This window comes from Coturnix japonica, chromosome 16, assembly GCF_054131305.1.
Source record: "Coturnix japonica strain WE chromosome 16, WE-NBRP24, whole genome shotgun sequence".
NCBI lineage: Eukaryota > Metazoa > Chordata > Aves > Galliformes > Phasianidae > Coturnix > Coturnix japonica.
In genome coordinates, this window is record NC_140678.1 from 4,029,672 (window position 1) to 4,051,920 (window position 22,249).

Consider the following 22,249-nt stretch of genomic DNA (forward strand, 5'->3'; position numbering starts at 1 on the left):
TCGTTATTTCTATTACTGTTACTTGGTCTATCGTTGTTATTCAGTCCATCCATCCTTCCACCCATTTAGCTCTTGTCTGGAATTACCTAGGATTATCCTGCTAATGCATGTTGCCTTCACACAGAACATCGTTTTTTGTTGCTTAGAAACTGCTTTTGCATAACAGACAGCGTGGGCCTAATTTTCACTTCAGCAGCTGTTAAAGTCAATGGGAGCAGCAGGTGCTCAGTGCTCCTGACAGCCGGAGCCAAAGTGTCTATGACAGAATTCCCTCACAAAGTTGGGCTGCATGCGTGTGCGTCCTCTGTGCAAGCAATGTGCTTGGGGACAGAGCAGCTTCAAAGTGAAAAGAAAACAAGCAAAGGTTGTTGGGTGTGCAAGTGCTGCACGAGGACAGGAGAAGTGGCTATGTGCACTGGAATATTTGCTGTTTGACTATTCTCATGTTGCCTCTGCAAATCCACACTTGTGTTCACAAGCTAAAAATTGTGTTCACCTGTGTAAATAGTAGTCAGCAATGAATTTGGACACAAGTGGTGCATTTTAATATTCATGAGAGGCTTCATGTGTGTGGCTGCATGCACCAGCTGACTAGAGAACCACAGAACTGCTCAGGTAGGAAAAGACCTTAAAAATCGTAAAGTCCACCCACAACCTAACCATACTACCCTAACTCTAACAACCCTCTACTAAATCGTGTCCCTGAGCACCACATCCAAACAGTTTTTATACACATCCAGGGATGGTGACTCAACCACCTCCTTGGGGAGTCTGTTCCAGTGCTTAACAACCCCTTCTGTAAAAAAGTTTTTCCTGATATTCAACCTAAACCTCCCCTGGTGCAACTTGAGGCCATTTCCCCTTGTCCTGTCACCTGTCACCAGTGAGAAGAAACCAGCCTCACTCTCACTGCAATCACCTTTCAGATACTGGAAGAGAGCAATAAGGTCTCCCCTCAGCCTCTTTTTCCCCAAACTACGCAAACCCAGTTCCTTCAGTCTCTCTTCATTGGCCATATTCTTCAAGCCCTTCACAAGCCTTGTACTCTTCTTTGGACCTGCTGTCCTTTCTGCACTGAGGTGCCTAAAACTGAACACAGTACTCAAGGTGAAGCCTCACCAGTGCTGAGTACCGGGACAGGATGACTTCCCTAGTCCTGCTCAGCACATCATTCCTGATCTAAGCCAGGATGCCGTTGGCCTTCTTGTACACCTGGGCACTCTCCTGGCTCACATTCAGCCAACTGTTAGCCAGTACACCAAGGTCCATTTCCATCAGGCAGCTTTCCAGCCACTTCTCCCCAAGCCAGTAGGGTTGCCTGCAGTTGTGACCAAAAAGCAGAACCCAACACTGCCCTGCTGAAACTCATACAGTTTAATGTGGCCCATTGATTCAGTCTGGGTCCCTCTGTAGTGCCTTTCTCCCCTCTGGCAGACCTACGCTCCCTCCCCTTCAATTGCACAGCTGAAAATGTGAACAGAACATGTACGTGCTTGGCTGCGATGTGTACACAGGTCTGTATCCCTGCTGCTGAGCATCTGTGTGTGAAAGCTGCTGTTTGTGCAGCAGGTCAAGGCACAGACACAGGCGGTGTGACACTTCCTCTCCCTGCAATCTCTTTGTGTTGCTATGGTGATCAGATGCACTCACACTTATCTGAGGTATCTATTAAATAAAGCTTCCTATTCATTTTCCCTCCTTACAATGCATGTGGAATTCACTGTAACACTACGTAAGCTAAAAAGCTTACTGGAGCCTTCCTTCAGTTCCCGGGTAGCTGTCAGAAGCATCACAAGACAGAAGTACAGCTGATTAAAATGTTTTGGATTTTTTTTCCCATCAATAAAGAAAATGCTTAGTAAAGATTGGAAGCACGGGTATGAAATAGATGAGCCATGTACACCCTTGATCTAGCTGTGAGTGGATTATCTGGTCTGAGAGGTCACAGAACATGTTGGTGGCCGTGTTACATCAACTTGTCTTGCACTGATGTGCTGTAGTGGGGCAGGATTTGGGCTGGATGAGAGGCAGAAACTGAGGCATTCTGATCAATTTCCCTTGTCACATTGGTTCTCCTGTTTTGTTTGACTTCTTTTATAGAAGTCACCACCAAAACAATGTCAAACCAGGTCACTCCCAGGATGCCTGAAGACATCACCCATAGATGGATACTGTCTCCTGCATTAGACTGCCGTCAGATGAGCAGCTCCCACTGATACAACACAGGAATAGAAGAGATCTGCCAGCATGTAACATCCCATCTAGCACTGTGAGCTAGTTGTGCATATGGGTGAGCAGGTCTGTCACATGGGGTGGTTCCTGAATCCTCATGAGGAACAGTCACTACTCCTTATCACAGAATCTGCCAGGAAACCTTCACAGGCTCCTAAAGCCATTTGGGACTGACCACCTAGCATTGAACTGAAGGACTGGAAGGTATCGCATTCCTCATCTACAGAGTATGTCCTCCACGTGGCACTGGAGACTCCATGATTTTGGCTTTGTAGGGTAGTGCAGATAAAGCCCCAGCCACTGATCTAAGAGTATAGAGGGAACTTAAATACCCATCAGAGGAAAAGAAGATGACATGAGACATTTTGATGGGGCTGCCAGACTGTGTGGCAGGAGGTTATTTATTTTTATTTATTTATTTATTTTGAAACTGCCATTTCATATTCCCTTTCAGACAAGCTGAATTATATAGTACTGGCTGCTGAAGGAGTAGCATATTTTTTTTTTCCCCAGAGAAATAATGACATGGTACTTGTCTTTAAAAAAAAGCAAATGAATGGATCACTAAAGTGTTGGGCAGAAACTTTGGAAATATAGGCTGAGACCCCACCTTCGCTAGAAACTCTTTTTCTGATCACAGGCTGGTCATTTAATCTTCCAATGTCTTATTTCCCTGCCTGTAACAAGGGAATCTATCTATCTTGCTTTCTAAATCCTTAAACTCTGAGTTTACAGGTTGCATCTTCTCTGCTTATAGAGCAACCAAAATCAGAGTTTCAATTCTTTATAAGGTATTTGCAGCAACCATAATATACTAAGTAGATAATAATAAAAGAGCTTGGCTACATGACATGGAACACAGTTTTAGCATGAAAGGATGGAATGTTCCTCATCTACTATTTCACATCTCTTTCCTCAAAATGTGGATAAATTTGGATCTGCACTCATAAGCACTTCAGGAGTTAGGTTTGTGCTGATTTACTGAATCCCTAATTACTTCCGGAACTGTGAATGGATAACTTGGATTCCTGCAAAATTTTCTGTTAACGTCTTTGTGCTTAGTCTGTCATTATACTGAGGGCTAACAGCAGACTGGGTTGAGATCCTTATTTTTTCTAAGCTCAAATTTAGGTTTTAAATTTAAGTTTTTATCAATCTCTGCAGCTTTTAGGGGATTGTCTAATTTGCAGACGTCAGAGGAAGACAATCTTTTGCTACTAAGTCCATAGAAGACAAGATCTTCTGTATTTGTAAGTAACTACATGAGAAATTTGCTGTACAAAGAGAACAATTCTAGAAATAGTGAGAAATGGCACCATGACATTAGCTGGAACAATGACCCAATACCCAACTTGCTGCAGGGGCCTTTGTCCTATAACTACCTTCATCATTAAGGCTTGCGATGACATTATTTTCTGTGCTTATACAGGGCATGAGGCCATTGCTACCTGGAAGGAAGGATTTTTATCAGTCTGCATAAAATGAACAAAGCGGAGAGGTATGTTGGGTAACAGTAAATCATCAAAGTTCCGTTTACATGAGACACCAGCCTGGCAATTTCAGCATTAGTGGTTGCACTACTGCCCTCTGATTTTTTGTAATTTTAATATATCAGTGGAAGGATGGAAGAAAGGGAGAGTATGTAGTTCATCTTATGAAACATGATCTTTTCTTTCATGCATCATCAATAGGCAGCAATTTGTACAGTTGTTAAATTCCTTTAGCAGTAAATTTCCTGGGAAAAAAATTGCTCTGCTCCTACTTCACAGATTATCTGGCATGATAATAACAGCATCTTGGAATTTGAACCATTTCTCTTCCAAATTTAAAGGAGAAAAAACTAGCTTTGAGGCAAATCGCAAGGTAGCAAGAGCATCAGATTTGCACTTAAGAATTAGGTTCAATTTGCTTTTATTGTACCATCAGTTTCCTTGAGAGTAGTTCAGCAAGTTATCTCTTCATTCTCCTTTGCAACACATGGCTCCCTGGGAGGACAAAAGCCACGACGAGCATGCAGTCTTCCAGACAGACAAAGAACTCTTAGCCATCTTCCTAAGAAGTGAGAATAGCTATTTCCTTTAACAAGGTACCAAATAAGGCAGACACTGGCATAAGAAATTGCAGCAGATAAACAAACATTTAGGAAACAGAGCCTAGGAGCTGTTCAGTATCATCAGGAAACAAAAGATGAGGGCCCGCAAGGAATCTGACGATGAGGGCTGTAAAATAAGTTCGTAAACTTTAAAACAGATTGATTTGAATGTCAGTGGCTATCTTCATCTTGCAGTGGCTTTTGAGTACTTTCAAGAATGGAGGAGGGCTCTACGACTTCTCTGAGCAACCTGTTCTAGGGCTTGGTCACTCTCACAGCACAGAAATGTTTCCTGATGCCTTCAGACAGAACCTTCTGCATTTCATTTTTCCCCCTCTGCCTCTTATCTTGAGACCACTGAAAAGAGCATGGCTCAGTTCTCTCTCACCCTCCCTTCAGGTAATAACAATGACAAGTGTGCAATGCTGAGCAGACAAAGAAAATACAGCTCCACCAACCCAAATTATTAGAGACATTTCAGTACTTACCTTCCCCTCTGGCCTCAGCAGGATTCAGGAATTTCATTTTCACACCTAAATATCTCTGAGAATAGAGCCTCTGGCTGGTAATGAAAGCTTACTTTTTTCGGTTTTTAAAACCCTGTTGGAAGCAAGAAGTTGGAACTTCAAAACAAGCAGGAGCTCTGAGTGACCAGCAGACCTCAGCAGCTGAGGTTCAAACCCCAACTCTGCCACAGAAATATTACATGTTCTATTAAGTTAGACACTTAAGATTCCTCAATCTGCAGTATGAAGATGATAGTTGATCTTGATGTGAAATTGCTTTGAAGTTAAAGTAGTAGATTGCTGTGCTTAGAGATACTCAAGGCTTCAGGATGAGCTCCACAGCCTGCTTCTTCATTGACACTCCTCAGTAGCTTCACTCAGAGCCCAACCCTGTCCTGTCAGCAATCTCTTCCTACCAGCAAGAGTGAAGATCTGTGCTGTATGGCAGGCTATGATTTGTTGTCACCTTTATAAATCAGAACAACAAAATCACTAGTCTTCCACACAGAGCCAGACCACAGAAAGTAGCACCTCCTTGTCAGGGATATCCTTCTTCATTTCTTCTTCTGTTACCCTTCCTCACTTGTTCTCATTCATTCAATACTTGCATTTCATTTCAGAGATGGCTGCCAGACATGTTAGGCAGTGCAAAAACAAACAAAAAATCACAGAGTTCTCTGTAAGACCATGTCAAATGTCACTATAATCTTCTATCCAATTTGGTGACTGGATCTATGACTTTTTGCTCCATTTTCTCACTCAGAAGACTGTGTATATCTATAAAAGTTTGGGTCATGTTTTTGTTTTCCAGGGATATCAGAACTCAGCAGGATCTCTTTTTTCCATACCCTGTGATAAACTTCTCCTGGAGTGCTCTGTCAGCTTGCCTATCCTTCTGTTGTAGTTTAGTCTGACTAAAATAAGTAAATTCAATACCTACTTGGGAATGCTAGAGAAAATGAATCAAGCAGCAAAGAAAAAGATAAGAAAACGATAGCACCAAGTTTCCTGGAATCCTACTGAGAGACTGATTTAAGCAAGAAAAACAAAATCTTTTTCTGTTTCCTTTTCTCTGAATTTGTTGAAGAGAAATTCATTTCACCCCGGGTTTAGCTTTGCTCCCACTCCCCAGCTTTTGCCGTTGATACCTTGCATCTTTCATGAATAATGCATGAAAGGACAATGCTGGCTCACACCCAAGGAAATGATTTTGCTTTATTCCTTTTGACCGCCATTGTCTGATTGGGGCATACTTCTCTCAGGCAGCGGAATTGGACAAGGGATGGTATCCTTCCTGTTGTCAAACTAAGACTCTTAAACATACTTTTGTCAACAGCTTTAAAAAATTAAAACGAATTAAAATATCCTCCAGCAGCCTCACTCACCTCTGTAGAGCTGCTTTGGTGAAAGGCTTCTTTCACAGAAGGAGAAGGAATTTTCAGTGAACGAAGTTTGCTGGCTCTGGCAGAGATTGTACCCCACTGAGCACGGTCCAGCCTTTCCACTCTCCCTTTCTCTCCATTTTAAACATATGTACTTTCTATGGACACTTTAATCAGATTCCAGATGGCTTGTTTCAATCTGGGGATTTGTGCTGCTCAGGAGATAACAATCCATTGTGCTAGCCTAGGTAGTAAGCATGTTTGTAATAGCTTGAGCTGATACCAGGAGATGTCCAGGTGGTCTTATTTAACAGGGGGTATTAGCGATACTGCCATTGTCCAGGAAATCAGATAAAACTGAAGTCCAGGTGTTACCCTACACCATGTTTGTGTAATGACTACAAACTGCCAATTTCTACCTCTATTAAAATAGACACTAAACACTGCAGAAGGGACACTCCCGGCTGATATTTTTTTGAAACAAGATTGCCATTATCCTCAAACTTCCTGGTGCACATCATTTAAAGTGCAAAATTTAATCTGAATATGAAGTAGAATGTAAGTGAACATGCACCCTTTGCTTATTCTGAATCAACTTTACATGCCTCTTTTGGCCTGTACTTGAATTTCCTAAATTAAGGCATTTTCTCTAAAGGGCAGCAATTAAGGCATTTTCTCTAAAGGGCAGCATATCTTCTCCTCTGCCATGCTACAGAGCGTACCCCTGCACCCCCCCCATACCCGCCGAAAAGGGAAGGGAAGGGAAGGGAAGGGAAGGGAAGGGAAGGGAAGGGAAGGGAAGGGAAGGGAAAAGAAAAGAAAAGAAAAGAAAAGAAAAGAAAAGAAAAGAAAAGAAAAGAAAAGAAAAGAAAAGAAAAGAAAAGAAAAGAAAAGAAAAGAAAAGAAAAGAAAAGAAAAGAAAAGAAAGGAAAAGAAAAGGAAAAGAAAAGGAAAAGAAAAGGAAAAGAAAAGGAAAAGAAAAGGAAAGAAAAGAAAAGAAAAGAAAAGAAAAGAAAAGAAAAGAAAAGAAAAGAAAAGAAAAGAAAAGAAAAGAAAAGAAAAGAAAAGAAAAGAAAAGAAAAGAAAAGAAAAGAAAAGAAAAGAAAAAACACTTCAGTGGGGCAAGGCAATTTTTAGAAATAAGCTGGCCAGGAGAATTCAGTATTCTGCCAAGAGTAATTGGAAGAGAGAGTAAGAATCATAAAGATCACTTATGAACTCATGAGAGAGAAAATGGTTTTGGAAAGTGCCAACTTGGATTGTAATTAGAGTAGAGTAGACTGGGCTAGGCTATAATAGCTTGGTTGGAAGGAACCTTCAAAGGTCATCTAGTGCAACTGCACCATTTCAAGTAACAACTCTGTACGATTGTTCTGGAACTAAGCTCTGCCTAGCAGCGATATACCAGGTTGTCAAAGGGATTAGCCACAAGTTTTTACTAGGTAGTCACATAATAAGCAAGAGAAGTAATCGGCTTGAGGTCCTCTCAAGGAATGAGGTCCTCTGTTGGTTTTACAGGTACATATTCCTTCTTAGGAGCTTGGTATTTAGTAGAACACATAAATTCTGTCCAGACTCAGAGGTGTGTAAGACTTTTGTCTAGACTTCTGATAGAGAAGCTGCCTCTGTAGGGCTATATTTCTCAATGTGATATTTTTTCAGGATGGGATCTGCCACGTGTAGTTTCTTCCAGAGATTTCAACAATATGGAAACTTATGCCTTCTTGTAATTGCGGTAGGTGAAAGCCATAGTGCTGAGAAGCTTCTGTAGTTTCTTTGTAATTGTTTACATAGAGAAGGTCTAAACTTAGCTACCAAACATGGTGAAAAAAAGCCTGATTAGAAAGAACAGGGACTCAAGAGCTTAGCCTCCAGCTATCTGAGAAGAGGCTGGTTTATCACAGAGAGATCCCCAGCTGCACTTCCAGGCCGTAAATTAAACAAACAGTGTTTTCTATATACCAGACCACAGGGATGGTAGAAAGAACAGTGTGCCGTTATTACTGTTATTTCCTTTGGTTTCAGTCTCTGTCCTCTGCCCCTTGCCGCCTTCTCAGACTAGTGTTTCCCGCTTTACCCGATTTGTTTTTTATTACAATGGTTTAAAGAGAGGCAGGGGGAAAAATGCTGAGTGCAAATTATATTTTGAGCTGTTGTGCTTTGCCTCTTTGGTGGATAATAAATCTCTCTGGCAATGCTCCTCTGTATAGGATTTGTCATTAAATGCAATTAAACAAACCCTGCAGGTGTCCATGATCAGACCTGCAGCAGCCCATTCACAACTGCAATGTTATTATCATCCTGACAACAAAACACCAGATATTTCCTGACCTCTTCTGATCGATGTGTTTGCCTGACTTGGAACTGGAGGGAGGAGAGATGGGGGGGAACAGAATGGTTCAAATGCTCTTTAGACTTATTGATGGAAAAGTCAAAAGGTTACTCAGTAACGAGAGGGAAGGCAGAAAAGGAAAAAGGCTGAGGAACAGGAGGGCTAGAAGGAAAAAAGAGAGAGAGAAGAGTATTCAAGAGCAAAAATATAGAAATAAGGCAGTATATCACATGATGTTTACCTATCTGATGATTTTGTAGAAGACTAGAATTTAGGAGAGGTATATGGGGTATGATTCTTCTCACGTGACTGTAACTTATTAGTTAGGCATTTGGTGTTGAGTGAGTTACATAGGTTTCCTTTGCAGCCAGTGCAAAAATCAATCTCACCCTAAGACAATGCTTGGTAGGCTGCTTTCTTGTTCAGACATATCTGTCTGTCTCAGCTGTAGCTGAGCTTCAGCGAGTTGGATGGACCATACTTCCAATTAATTGTAAATCTCACCCTTAACAGACAGAGGAATTGGCTTTTGCTGAATGCTCATTTCATTCACAAGGACGCAGTTCTTGGTACAGCCTCCAGGACTACATGCTAAAGAGACATCGCTAACACTTGCAGAAAGTGGGTGCAACAACTTTGCACCAGCATTGATGTGTATGTGCTCTGAAAACTGGGGATCAGGAAGAAAGTCCTGTGGCTTATTTCAATCATCCGAGCCAGCCTGAACAGAATGAAGGGATTCACAAGGGACTGTCTACCACCAAGTCCAGCAAGAGAGAAAATTTTGCAAACACCAGTCAAATTATTCTGCCTGAATCATTTTTCTCGGCTCAACAACAGGTTGCTCTCATCCTGGAAATTCTAGTTTAGTGCAGTTTATTGCTGGGGCACATACAGAATTACGGTGAAAAGGGATAGTTCTTATTAATGTAGCCCATTGCAAATGCATAGTAACACAGAAAGCCTTCTTTAGGTTGGATAAAGGGAATTAAATGAGTAGGCTTCAATAGTGTGTGTGCATAGGTTGAGTGTAAGAAATAATTCTGTTGTCAGAGCCTTTGATTAATTATACAGAGGCGATGTGCTATGTCTTTCTAGCTTCATCTGAAATGCCCTCTAGGGCAAACAAGATGAAACCCTGTTTAATGACATCAAAGATGAAGTTGAGATTATGGCAAAGGAACTAGGATTTGTTATCAATCCACGGGTTTCAGGATAGCAAATCTCTTGGACCATGCATGTATGTCACTATACAACTCTAGTCTTTGTCTCCTTGATTGCTAGGGCAGTCCAGATTTCTGTACTAAAGAATGACCTCTTTTTCTTACTGTTCTTCTCAAACATTGGATGACTTCTCTGCCACTTTTTGTGTTCATCTTTTCTCCATTGTTTTATTACATAACCTGCTGATTTCTGCCATTAGCAAGCCAGTATTAAGTTATCTGGTGAGACAAGTCAGCACTGCTCTGTGCACCACTTTCAATAAACTGCCAGAACTTCCACATTACATCACTACACATCACAGATTTTGGCCTGCAAGCATGGTATGAAGTGTAAATTCTCTGGGCAAAACAGAGGTTCCACACCAGTGGTCCTTGGATCAGTAGTAGTCTGCAAGGTCATGAAAAACTCTACTATTACCAGCTGTATTTAAGAGTAAGTTCATTTTGCATGGCTTCACAGATACAATCTAGGACCATCTGAATGTGATACAGAACATCTGGGAGCTACATGTGCAAAAATAGCAATGTTATATGCACATTGTCTTGCCCATAAGCACTGCACTGGTTTCCTCCATTTCAGTCATTTTCTGCCTAGACTCTTGCTCTCAGCCATATCTGCTGAAATCTAGATACATCACTGATTTATTCATCCCAGATGCTACAGGATTTACACTTGGGTAACAAAGCTAACACAAAAGGACAAGCTCTATTCTAGAGAGAAAGAGAGCCCAGCAGACAAGAACTAGCATGTCCCAGCTGCTAGCCTGAGTAGCCCAGTGACTGTTAATGAGTGTCACTGGCACAGATCTTCAGCTGGTGTAAATGAGCATGAGCTGATTGTAAATCCACAAGGACTTCAGTGGGACTCTGTTGATTTACACTAGAGGAGCAGCTGGTCCAGTGCTCCAGCTAACTGGGGAAATCTCCCCTGCAGTTTTCATCAGTGGGTGTGAGAGTGGGTAGAAGCCAGCTGCATGTGTGAAGGGGTACAGAAGGGCAGACAGAAAGCTAATAAAGGGAAGAATGGAAAATGCACATCTCATTGGATTGACTTCTCCAACAAATACATTTTCTCCTCTTTCCACTTCCCTTCTTCTCCACCTCCAGCTGCTCCTCTCACACTCCCTCTCTGCTGCTCATCTCCCTTTGTGTACCTCTTACCCACACTCGCCTTTCTAAACAGGTGCAGTTGCCACTCAATAGACTTTAATTACCGCTTCAAGGGCTCTCACCAGAGTCTGCTGGGAGGGTGGAGATGAATTTTCCTGAGGATTATGTGTATGGCTGAGTTCTTTTTAGTTAGGTTTAGTAGTATTACTGCATCCTTCGAGAGATTATTTCTTCATCTTCTCTCTGCTTCTCTCTGCTTGTATTAACAAAGAAAACAAAACAAACAAACAAAAAAACACCAACAAAAACACAACAAACCTGCTGATAAAGGAAAAGGCAGCAGTCATTAGCTACATTAATAATCAGGACAGCAAATTGGTCCAGAGAAAAATATTGTGGACAGTTTTAAGTAACAGGAGTCCAAGTTGGACTTCTAAAACATTATCTCCAGAGGTTTCTGTGGAAGCCTTGGGTCTAAAAGTATAGGTTGTTTTTAACTGCCTTACCTTGTTTTTGCTCTGTGCTCTTCCCATCACTTCTTGCTGGAGAAATACACTGTTAATGCATTCTACTGGTACCCTGGGAGATTCCTCCAGACTGAATATGCCTGTTGATTTCTGACTTCAGCACAGTTGGAGAATTATTACGAATGTTTATCTAGAAAAAAAAACAAACCAAAAACAAACCAAAACAAACAAACAAACAAAAAAACCCAAACACATTATTTCTGCCATTGAGATCTCTTTTACCAGACAATGCAGGAGAATGCAGAGCAGACACTTTTGTCTATCAGGTCTGCTTGAAATTGTTTGCACATCATGTGAACAGCTTATTCTCTGTCTGGTAGAGCTCTTGTTCCTCCTTCCTTATGCTCTGAGTACCACTGTGACCTAAGAAAGCCGTGACACAATGGACTAATTCTGGGACAATGCTGCCCATTGTAGATGGTTGGTAACGGTAAAAGGAAGAGGAATTAATGTTGATGTACTTACAGGGGAAGTTTCCCTGTGCAAGTACATGTGAATACCATCTCTTAGAGACTTCCTTCTCACCTCATGGGGGATCCATTGCCTTCTTCTCCATCAGTAATCCTGCAGTCCTTCTGACTCCTGTTCCTGCACTACTTGGCTCTGCCAGACCTTCTGATGCCTGTTCCAATTCCCAGTTTGCTCTGATTATATCAAGTTATGTCCTTCTGCTTCCTACTGTAGCTCAGCCTTTCAGCTTTAAGGATTTAAAATCCTTCAGTCTTCACCATCTCTCCCCTCCCCACCTTCTTTCCTTGTTCATTTTGCTTTCCAGGACTATTTCCCACATGTTACCATGCCACTTATGTGATGTTAGAATGAACATTGATCACCACCATCTCAAACTCATCTCTCCTTTTTCCCAAAGAGCCAATGAAAATGTCACCCATGAGATAATTATCATGTTGCTCATGTCCCTTAATTGCTCTCAAAGTACACACTGAGGCTGCAGAGCCTCTTTGAAAGGCAGGTTCTGGCCTTTGGCACATTATTTACAGGCTGCTGATAGGAGCCTTTGTTGAGGAGCAATTTTGTCCCTTTTGCCATACAATTTTTTGTTGTCTTTTTGTTGTTTATAAAGATTGTCCTTTCAGAGTGAGTAGATTTTAAAAATAGAGCTGAGCTTTCATTGAACAGGCACCAGACTTATTCTTGAGTAACAGTGACATACATGTAAGATGAGCATTACCAGCATGTTTCTTGCAAGATAAGAAATGATTTGATAATGAATCAAAGCTAAGATGACCAATAGCCTCCCTAGTTGCTTTTTATTCCTTCCCTTCTTAGACCTGGCAATTAGGTGCTTATTTGCAGCATATTACTAAATCATTAGTTGTTGTCTTGTATATTCCAATACACAGTCTCTGGCAAACAAGTAAGAGAAAGTTGAAACTCAAGCTGTGTGGCAATCCATTTGTATCTATTAGCGGTCATTCCTTTGTTTATTTAATACCTGCTGATTAAAATGGACTAAGATTTCCCACCACAGCAACCCCTCACTGTATTAAAAGCCATACTGGTCTGGAGCATTTGCTCCCCCATTACTGTTGTGGGTAGAGATCCTCCATTAGCAGTGCAGAGTCTATGACGTATGGTCAGCACTGGATTCCCAAAGCACACACATGCTTTGAAGACACCTCTTTAAAATAAATTCATTTTAACACACCCTGTTTCAACTGGAGTCTCACCGTGGTAGATGGCCACACGCATACCTGGAGTTAATCTTACTGATGCCTACAACATGGCTGTACAACCAAGGCCCAATCTCTAACTCCACTTTCAACACAATCCTTAGCAAAATCTCCAGGCTATATGCAACTATAAATCAACCCTGAAAAAAAATGGAATTATTTCCACTTGGAGACAATGTCCTTTGGAATGATTTTGCTGTTAATGAACTCCAACTGAGCTGCTGCTGGAGCCACTGGTGTGCATTTTAACTAGGAGCTGTCTGAGTGTAGATGTGCATCAACATTGCCAGCCCCCATAATGGAAGTCTGTTCAGCATTGTAAGTCCTGAATTAGGCTGCATCTGTAGAAGCCCTGGGAAGTTCTACTGAGACTGCCTGAAGGTAATCATCTCTCCCAGCCTCTGGTTGTCCCTAACCAAGCACTCTGCTTGCATCTATTCTAGGGAACAGCTCTAGAGATTATAAAGTTTATACCCTAATGTATTCACTAGCATCAAGGGAGGAGAAGTGCTGCTTGATTATAGATGAAAAGGGAAAATGCAAGGGCTTTGGTATTCAGAAGCATTTCAGCATGCTGTGATTTGCTTTTTGAACCCTGTAAGGGACTGGAAGCCCCTGAACTCTATTGTTTTCTCTGAGTCAGTGCAGCCAAATCATAAGCAACAATTGAAAACCATAGTCCACCTAGAATTTATCATTGAATCCTTCATGACTGAAACGATGAAGTACTTCCCATTATAGAAACTTATTTCACATACTACATCCACTTAAATATATATATATATATTTCTCAAATCCACATCACAGTAAATAGAACATACATGGACTATTTAGATCAGTGCATTTTATGCAGAATGGAGTCTATTCAGTCTGTTCTCTCAAAATTCAGGGAAGGCAGCTCTGTCAAACCCATTCCCAGACCAACAGAAGAATATACCATCTACTTCCTAAAAAAAAAATATATATATATTTTAAGCATTCATTAATTGTTATCCACTGTTCTACCTACCTGTGCTCTGCTTTATCAGGTTATGTAAAAGATACAGATACCCCTCTCACCCAACACAGCCTCATCAGCAGTAATAAGAGCTGTGCTAAAATAAAATGTTGGCTGGATTAGACAGAGCAGATTAGAAAGATGATAAAAGATAAACTAGGAGAAAATAAGACAATAACTAAGTCTGGAAAGACATATGGATAATGTTCCTCTCAGAACCTGACAAGATAATAACCTTTCCCTTTTTTTCTAGTTCCATTTGCTCCTGAATCTCCAGAGCTCTATGGATGTCACTTAATTTGGCCTTTGGGTACACCTGTGAAATGAGTGTCACAATGTTCATTTTTACAGATGAAGGAGGAAGTGTATTTTACTTTATGAATCAGTTTAAAATTAGCTTTGCAAAAAACCAGCCAAACTCCTTTTATTGAGTTAGTTCTTATTTCCAAGCAAATCTGAACAACTTGTATGAACAACTGATAAGTTCTTTAGACATTCAGTGTGCTGACAGCATACCCTGAATTCAGAGCTTTGTCAGAACTGTCCTTTTCTCTTTTTGCTCAGGAGAAAATCCCACTGCCTATGTTAGATTCCATGCAAGATCTGAATGCAACATGCAAAGCCTTTTTTGGAACCCTTTGTTTTCTTGTTTTCTCCTCCTTTGTTTTCCAGATGGCAATGTTTTAACTGAGTGGGGAGGACCTATGTGAAGTTTTCTATCACTCTGTGCCATTGCTTTCTCCATTACATTGTACCAGCAATGCAGAGCTACAGCAGATTTGTTTAGACTGAACTGTAGACTACAATATTAATAATTTCATGAGTTTTACTGAAAATATTTGCCACTGCTCTCCCTAGAAACTTCAATTTTCTTCTTCTTATGAGAAGCTCTACTTTCTGCTTTAATGGCGGAGCATATTGTCATCTTACAGCTTGTCAGCTACTGACTGTTGCTTCTCATCCGGGGGTCTCAAATCCATGCAGTTTCCATCTGTCCTGGATTATTGTGGTTGGGCTGCTCATCATGGCTGTAGATTTTCAAAAGAAGTTCTCAATTCTGGATTCCTTTTATTTGTACTTGAGACACCTTGAAAGGGGACCAATTGTCTGAGAGGCAGGTGCTTAGCAACACTGATTAGGATATGTCATGCTGGGCACCTGAAAATATTAAATGCTTTTGAAAATCATAAGGTGGTGTTCTGTTTTGAACATGGCTTGGGAAGGCTGCACAGAATAAAAAGATCTCTGCATATATAACTGGAATATCTTTGAATACTTCGGTCAGTCAGGCACATAACTTTAGGCATTTATTTGGTTCCCATAGGAGTTATGTCCTGAAGTTTCTGCAAGTGTGTTTGTATTTTCCTGAAGTGGGGCCCAATACTGTGAAAGTTACTGTAGGTTTATGTTATGAGAATTCCTGAATCAGTCTCCAAATTAAAATAAAAGGCAAAATTCTCCCGTGTCCTGAAGCATGACGCTACATGGAACATGCAAAGCATTGCTTGTTTGTATGTTCATATGCAGAGCCACAGACTGTACCACAAAATACCCATTCTTTGCACTTGTAAGCAACCCAGAGCACAAAGACCATGACATGTGCTGAAAAAGCATGGTACAAAGCGTTCATACCTCAAAAAGATGATAGTCTCATGGAGCCATTCAGTTCACTATGGCAATGTACCTGTAAGGCTTGAATTAAAAAGTCCACACGGCTGCCACCATGCAAATAAACCCCACCCAGCCTCTCCCCTTGTTAATCAGCAACAGATTTAACAAACCTTGCATGGCTACACTTGTTAGGACCTCCACTACAAGCTCAGAGGTGTCTGGAGCTGAAATCCTGTTACTGACCCTTTGTTTCACTGCTGCTGCAGACAGCTGTTTATAAACAGGGTAAACATAAAATCTCTGTATTCATCATACACCAGGAAGGGGCCACATCTCACAGTCAAAACTCAGGAACCATGTGGCCTCTGCAGACAAGGGCTACTGGAGTCAGGGTGTGAGTGTGTGATGATTGTAAAATGTGAATGGCATGGTAGTGTAACAAACTATCAGAGCGCTTCAGGCTCTGCTGAAAGAAGGTGTGGTAGCAAGGGTTTTTTGTTTGTTTGTTTTTTGTTTTTCCTTTTGCAAGTTTAAACCTATAACTGGGCTTTTTTTAGTCCATGGCCTGGATTCTCTCTGATCATACAGCGGCCAGGATAACATGTGCCCAGTCCTGATTTGTCAGTACTGAGTTGTGGCCAGGAGGTTCAAAGCTGCTCAGAGGGCAGCTGCTTTTAATCTCAGTGAATGCTGAAGGCTCCAGTTATCCATAGCAGCCTTAGGGTATTCAAACGCAAATATCAGTATTGAACATCATATTAACTATTGCCTAGCATTTTTCCCCATCTTTATATTGTCGCCATGCTTAAATTTAAGTAATTTTATAAACAAAAATCCCAGCATCTGTTTTACTAAGGACAAGATATAGTAAAATACTTTAGTATCTAAAGACAGACGAGCTTCTTAGAATTTCCCAATGAATTTGGAATCCCGCTCCTGCTTATTTTCAAGCAAGGATTTTGCCAAACTTATTTTACAAATCCCAACAGGACTTAGTTGGCTCTAAATGAATTCACTTTTAAAGAGGAGCTGAACAAACACTTAGAAGACACACAACGATCACAGCACTCTTTGAGGGAAGACCTGCCTGTAAAAACACAGACATCAATTCTGTCACCTGCTTCTCATCCCTTTTGCACTTTGGGTTCTTATTATGATCTTAGAGTGCTTTACGTGGTGTATTTAATCTGCTTCCCTAGTAATGGATTGCTCTTGGGGGGGTTCTGAATTTAATGTCTTAACAGACAAATCTCACAGTTGATTTCAGTGTGTGGAAAAGCCAAATTCTGTGCTTAGGGTTGTGCCTTAAGCTCTCATTCAGTCTTGGCTCAGTGGAATACGTCAGTCCTGCTGAAGAGTTTGCTGAACTGGAGTGGATGTGGGTGCTTAAGAGAAGTGTGTGCTTGAATGCTTGGTTGAGCCAAGCTCTGTCTCACATTGCTCACTGGAGAGCATGAGCTTAGTTAGAATCATGCTTGTGTTGCAGTGCAGTGGTGGACCCTGGTGCACACTAGCACACACACACCTACTACGCATGACTGTGAGTGGTTGAAAAAGAGTGAATGTAAAATTGCATGTAAATGCAGGTGTCTGGAGCAGGCAGAGTGCCCAGGTCTGCCTGCCATCTCTGCCAAAGAGAGAAGCTCCTAGAAATGTTTATCCAAGCACAAAAGCTGTTGCAGATCTTTTTCCTACTGAGATTCCCAAGCACCTCCCAGTCTCCCAGCTCCACACAGCTTGAAACCCTACCAGATGCTATGACTGCAGTGAAAAAGCAGCTCATTACTGGAGTGGCAGGCGACACACAGACAAATATTTGTGGAATGCATACAGACTGGGACATACGGTCTTTTTTGATGGCAGGAGGAAAGAGGAAGGAGGACATTGCCTGTAGCAAAACTAAATTAAAAAATATAATAATCTGAAAGCAACTGCACAGTGTTAGTTTATAGTGAAATATTTCCTTTCTAGCAGGCAGTGGCAGAATCTCATAGCAGATTGATTTCCTCATTCCAAATTTTGCTAAATATTTTAACAAATTAAAACGAAGTTCAGATTTCACCCTGAATTCCTTGTTCTTCAGTGACTGCTGTGTGATTGGATCTCTCCAAGAAGAGACAGGTTTCTATCTATATGATACCATCTATCCTAGCATTTTCTTAATATTGGAACTGATCAGGCATTTTTCTAGAGTTTCAGAGATAAACACAAAAAGCAATAATTGTATTTGGTGCAATATAATTTTCTGGTTTACACTCAAGTTTTTTTTGCATGCTTCTGTTGATGTACGAGATAAAGGAAATTATTTCTTGCCATTATTTTACAGCTGGACTTTAAAGGAAAAAGATGTTCTATGGACACCGTAACAGAGATAGGACATGACAAAAACCCAACCTTGGCATTATGTTGCATCAAAGAAACATCACAAATTGAGTCACTTTGCAGACACAAAGATGATAGGAGATGCTAAAAAATTGAGAGAGAGAGATAACAGAAAAATATTTCTCCATTCTCATTTCATAGGCATTTACTCCACTGGTTTGCTCAAAACATACGATGCGTATGTCTGAAGGCTGTGTGCATACTCAAGGCCTTAAATGAATTATCAACTCTTTTCAGATGTTTTTCCTTGCTTTCCCCCCCCCCCCCCCCCCCCAAACTATTTCAGAAGCAGTAAATAGAAATTTCCTTAAAATGGAGGACAGCTGGTTTACTTTTCCTCTCAGAAACTTATGAAAAATACAGGTATAAAATAGGAGTGGGAACAGTCTGAGTCTGGATTATTTTGTGTTACTGAGACTGTTTAGCAAAATATTTAAATTTCTTTATGAGAACAGTGTATTTTGAGAGGGAACTCATTTAGTGAATAGTCTCTGTTTCCAAAAACAGAGATAAAAGAAGCGCTTCATTTGACCATCATGTTATGCAATGCTTTGTTTCCAAATTGCTCAAGCACTTTATTTCTAACATTTTTATCTTTACCTTCTAAATGATACCTGTGGTTTTGTAAAACTAATCAAGAAAAAATACTTCCTTTCAGCTTTGTTCCAATTTCTGCGCCAAGTCAGAGTTCCATATATTAACAATTTAAAAGCTAATCTAAATTCTGTCAAAATTTAAAAAGAAAAACTTTCCTTAATTCGATCCCACTTTTGTTTCATTTTGTTTTGAGGGGGAGGTGAGTAAGTTAAATACTTTATGAAAAACATCAGCTGTAATGTAAAGTGGAGGTTACATTTATATCCTTAGGGCTATTCTCAGCTTCCTGAATTATTTCAGCCCCTGCCCAGCCCCAAACCTGAAGCTGTTTATGTGTCTTACCTGGAAGGGCTACTCAGTAAATCGCATCCTGACCCATTCCAATCTCCTTTCCTCCGCATACAGCCCTCGGTTCTCAGATAGATCCCAACTTTGCAGATCGTAGCCTGCATCCCACATGACCCTTTCTCTGTGCACTTGGGCGGGCGTCGAGCATTTGTGTGCCGCCCAGATGGCACCTAGTCCGGGAACGGGCACACCCCCCCTGCCTGGGACAAGTGCTGACGGGGTCGCTCTCAGCTCGCCTCGCTTGTCCCGTACGACCCCCTTTGCTGTTGTCCCCTGCTGGACCGCACTCACCCCGTCCCGGCGGCGCTCCGTACCGCGCGGTGCACTTCCCCACGCGCCGTTCGGCCCTGAGCAGCCGGGCCAGGCGGTGCCCGCAGCGCAGGCCCTGTCCGTGGTGCTGATGCGCGGCCCCGCCAAGCAGCCCAGCCCTGCTCCACCCGCTAGTGTTCCCCAGCTGCCCCCAGGGCAAGGACCGGGGGAGCCCAACCCCACGACTGCCCTTCTCCTGAGTATTCATCCCTCTGTAGTCCCCAAAGCGCTAGCCGAGATCCCGGTGCCAAACCGGCCTCTGGCGGAGCTGTCCGGCTCGCTGGCAGAGTTTGGTCCGGCTCCACAGGTGGCCGGAGTGCCCCTCACCTTCTCCCAGCATCTGTAGCACCCCCGGTTTAGCTCAGCCTCCTCCGCCCTCGGCCGAGCCTTTCTCCGTGCCCCTGCCGGAGTTCACCTGTCCCTGGGTCGCCTTTGCGAGCTCGGGGGCTGGGAAAGCTGACCTGCCTCTACCTCGGGGATTTTATGAGCCACCGGAGGGGGAGGGCTGGGCGGCGGGAGGAGCGCCCAGGCGGGGACTCTTCGCTTTGGCCAACGGGAGGCTGCTTTTCCTTGCAAATGCACAGATTGCACAGATTACATCATGGAGAGCTGCCTGCACTTCAGTGTAAAAGTCTCTTCCTCGTGTAAAGGACGGCCAGAGAAGTGATGGCAGACAGCAACAGGTCTGCCCAGTAGGGCAGAGATGCCTGGACTCCTTGGAAACAGGGCAGTGGCAGGAAGGTGTGTTAACAAGCTATCCCCGTGCAAGATGTGCTTTGCATATGCACAGGCAGAACCTGCCAGGAGAGCCAATGAGTGTTCTCTTATGCTTCAATCTGACCTATACAGTTTGTGCTGTGAACATAAATTGCTCAGTATTGTCCAGGACCAATCTCAACATAGCTCTGATCTTTCCAACTCACCATAGTGTCCCTCAGCTTGTGTTGCAAGTACCCTCTGATTTTCCAGCCCGATGGACTAGCCAGGTTTCACCCTTAGCCTGTCTGCCTTTACCATCCTGTTTTCTGAGCTTACACTAATAACCAGTCCTCCATTTCTTCCCTGAGACACAGAGCTCAATTGCAAACTCAGATCTGAGTATCTAGAATCCATTTGATTCAACCATGTTCCTATTGCAAGGCAGTCTGACAGTCATTTCCTTGAGTGGACCAAAGGACAAATGACTCAGCAGTGACAAGAAATGTATTCCCTAGCCCTTATACCAAGAGCAGACATGTCTGACGCTGACTGGAGGGTGTCATCTGACATGGATTTGTGTTGTGCTTCTTAGATTGCAACCACACAGGTTGCAGGCATTAATTGGTTGCCCTAGATTGTCCTAAATAGTCAGTTCACTGAGGTAAAGCTTTGCCTCCTGGTATATCCTGTACACATGATACATTATCACATTATGACAAAAGAAAAAAAAAATCATTGATTAAAACATTTATTAGCTAGAAATCAAAATAGTCCAAGTATAAAGGCTTGGTCTATGTTACGCTTAAGAGGCACATTCATATCTGAAGTTGAGAAATTGCTGCCTGCTATGAAGTGATGGAAAAAGTCTTCTGTGGGCAAATACTGGGGTCTTAAGTTCTAGATGGAAAAGCAGATGACAGAAAGGGAGCCATTTTTAAATAGTATTTATTACTATTCAAATTACAGTATGGCTAGAATGCAGCCAACTTCACTGTTTCCAATTTTTTTTCTTTCTTTCTTTTTCTTTGTTTTTTTTTTTTTTTCCTAGCCTTTAGTGAATTGTGGGCCAACTCCTTTGGCTGGCCTACAGCCGAGGATCTGACCAGCCACTGTGACATTTTTGTTGTTGCCTAAGGTAAAAGATGGCTTTGAGCAGAATATACTGAGTGAATCAGTAAATACACTGGCAGACTGAAATGCAGATCCCTTGAAGCAAGAGATGGAGACTGAGCAGTACCCAATGACCTTGCTATGCATTAGTCACAAAATGAAGAATGTAGACTGGCATACGGGTAAAAGAAGACATTACAGCCTTGAATATGGATCTGTGAAAGACTGACATTCAAAGACCAGACCTGGAAGTCTCTGGTCTGGCTTTACCCAGGCAAAGAAAACAGAATTCTGGTGAAAATGAAAAGGATGGGAGCAGAAATTGGGAATGGCATTTTATGAACAATTCTGAGGCCTGCCTAAATCATTCCAAAAGATATATCAAAAGGATACTGAAACATAGCTACTTTAATTCCCCTTCAAGGTTCTACTGGTCAGGAAAACCATTATAAGGGACTGAGAGCGGTGCTTATAGCTGTTACTACCCTTGCTGTATATCCTCAGTCTACCCTTATTTTTTGTTCCATTTCCTCCTTTGCTCATCTGGACTCATCGAAGTACTTCTGTTCAGTCTTAGTGTGCCAACTGCTGCCATCCCCTGGCCCCAACCTGCAGCTATAAAAACATCTTTCATTTTCCTCCAGCTTTTGCCTTTGAGTCTGTGTAAAACGGAGTATGGGTGGTAAAGAAATGGGCCACTAGGAATGATGAAGAACAAACCTCCCAGGTGCTCATCTGTGAACAGCAACTGTTGCGCTGCTGTGGTGAGCTCACAGGGGCCAAAAAGTGTCCAGACACTGCCTGTTTTCCTGAGAGCAGCAGCCTCTTCCCTTATAGGACAGGACTGAAGTCCTTGCTGTGCTGCCCCACCAGTAATTTCAGCAGCAATTTCAGCCCAGCTGTGACTTCAGAAACTTGATTTTCAAAGAGATCTGAGATGTGAACATGAGGTGTTACTGAATCAGGCTAAAGCTATCTTCAGCCTGAGATGTTCCTCTTCCAAACAATATACTTGAAATGTAGGCTTTATTTCAAAAAGAGACCTGGAAGCTCACTGTGTCTGAGAGATTCATTCTCTCTGGTCTTTTCCATCTTGTGAGA

At 42.0% G+C, this 22,249-nt stretch overlaps 1 long non-coding RNA gene across 2 annotated transcripts in view; it reads left to right on the forward strand.

Annotated features, from left to right (window-relative positions):
• The window catches only part of LOC146758171 (uncharacterized), a 30,484-nt gene that overhangs the window by 283 nt on the left and 7,952 nt on the right, over positions 1-22,249 (forward strand). Inside the window, exons 2-3 of one of the 2 annotated variants that reach the window (XR_014935106.1) lie at positions 3,662-3,730; positions 7,875-8,007. This is a non-coding gene — a long non-coding RNA (uncharacterized LOC146758171). Of the gene's footprint in view, positions 1-3,661; positions 3,731-7,874; positions 8,008-22,249 lie in introns of those variants that run through there. The other variant, XR_014935105.1, reaches the window with a different exon arrangement.